This window comes from Phalaenopsis equestris, unplaced genomic scaffold (assembly GCF_001263595.1).
Source record: "Phalaenopsis equestris unplaced genomic scaffold, ASM126359v1 Scaffold001038, whole genome shotgun sequence".
In the NCBI taxonomy this organism is placed as follows: domain Eukaryota; kingdom Viridiplantae; phylum Streptophyta; class Magnoliopsida; order Asparagales; family Orchidaceae; genus Phalaenopsis; species Phalaenopsis equestris.
The window spans coordinates 93,045-95,479 of record NW_018165477.1 but is presented as its reverse complement, the minus strand read 5'-3'; positions in this window follow the sequence as shown (position 1 = coordinate 95,479).

Genomic DNA, 2,435 nt, shown 5'->3' with positions numbered 1-2,435 from the left:
TCGAGGTCGTTTTCCTAGTGCAATATAAATCCTCAAACACATCTTTTAGGCATTTGTACAATTCTGTTGTATAATCTAAGCCCTAACTCGCCTTAGGACTCCGAGGTTGTCATTCGTCATGACCTAAATCCTCACATCTTCAAGGTTATTTGTGCTGATTGCTTCACACAAATGTAAATCCTAATAAATAAAAATTGCAGGATGAAACGTTTAAATGATTTCTCCTAAATTGAAGCCAAATAATAGGATAGCTTAGGAAGTCACCGAAGTTCTCCTTCGAATTCGTGACATCCTCTAGTATTTCCTCCTTTGGACTCCAAAATAAAATGTTACAAATTTGAACCAATCCCCCTTCATACTTCTTAGTCTGATATCTTTGAGATGTCCTTACCATTTGAATTCCTTGAAGATAATTTTTCCTTGATTTCTATCGAGAGTATTCTTAGGTAACTTCAGTTATCTAAGATGTAATTAACTATAGGGGCTTGCCCCTATAGGAAGCTTTTCCCGAACCCAGCATAATATAAACCCTATTTAATTCCTTATATTAAATAGGGGAATTTGTCGGCCAATATATTAGTTCCGCAGATCAAACGGATGTCATGACTTTCTCTAGTTTATTTGATCGAGTCTCACCCTCAATTCTTGTATTCATCATTTGGGATAGATACAGAATTTGAGGTAAAGTGCTCTTCCATTTAAACTATGAAAATTATGGGGTCAGTTTGACTTCATCTTTTTCAAAACTAAATTTTTTTAATGTCCTTCCGAAGCGGGCAACGGGATTTCAATTCTGATGGCCGACAGCTTCTTACGGGCAAACTCCACACCAAAAATAGTACCGACAATGCACCTGGCCTGTTTGGGTAAACTGCGTTTTGGCAGCTTATGCGTTTTCAAAATGCAGAGAACAATGTTTTCATAACGCACCTATCTAAGTGTGGTGGGAGCTTATTGGCAACGGCCTGACTTTTCCAAAAAAATAAAAATTTGTAATAGCCACCGCACCTACACCGCACCTAGCTTATCAGTAGTAGATTATTTTTAATTAGTTTATCAGCAGATTATTCAATAAGCTACAGCTACCCCAAACAGATCCTAAGTTTAGCTTTAAGTGTTTGAATTTTGGAGATTGTAAAGTTAATATTTCTAATATTTGCAAAAACAAAAAACCTAAGCAAAGTAGTGAAGGTTTATATCAAGTGAAATACTCTCCTCTGAATTGGCTTTTAAAAAGTTGGATTTAACTAAGGGATACAATTATTGGTGATAATTAGGAGCAGATTTCCTCATTAGCCCCTTCTTATGTTCAAAAGAAGGCTTGGGATTTCATATTACTATTTGGTTATCTGAAGCATGCAAAAATCTCTGGTATTCTGTATCTCTCTCATGATTGTACTATCCTAGATGCAATATTTATATTCATTTATGTTTTTTATGCTTTAACATAATTGCTCCTCTAAGTTTTCTTATGAAACTCATAGTTTGAGGGAGTGACCCGAGGGTGATAGAATAAGCTGTTGTCGGAATAACTGGTAATATCATCGGTAAGAATTGAGCCTAGCGCCTCTTTCTTTTTTGTTGGAATAAGAGCTTCCTATACCTGCTCCATTGTCAAGCGTACTGAAAGAAACTGTTCACCTCTGGTTAGGGGCTTTTCTAAGACTTCTGCCTTCGATGGATGAGTTCTTCCATTCTGGGACAACAAGTTTTAACAAAACAACTGGCCAAGTTGAGAATAAATTAAGAATAGAAGGTTAAAATACCATCATGAAGAAATTTTAATTCAATCATATAACATAGTTAAACTACTAATTCCTGAGAGAAAATGTGATTTAAGTGCTACTAGTGTTTTGAAACAAAAAAAAAAATCATAAATCAAAGATAATCAAATACAAGACTTTATAAATAAAAGAACCCAATGAAGTACACCCTTTTGAAATTCTACCACTAGATTTTTTTCCTTCTCTATAAGATTGCCTAATTACACGCACAAATTATAAGAGAATTTTCTCACACAAAGTTTCACTAGCAACTTCTCACACAAACCCTCACAATTCCATCAAAACTCTCCTCTCACTCTTTCAAACTTTGGACTTCAATCACTGTTGAGAGAGACATGAACTTCAAATGCACTAGAGGACAAAATTCTTTGTGCTACACCAATTTAAGCCATCGCCCATGAAACAACGTGAATTGAGATGTTTGAAATTTTAAACCTAAACCCTAAACACACACACACAAACACACAGATATATATATATACACACACACATACACACACACACATATATATATATCTATATACACACACACACACACATAGATACATATATATGTATATATGTATCTATATGTATGTATGTATATATATATATGTATGTATGTATATATATATGTATGTATGTATGTATGTATGTATGTATGTATGTATG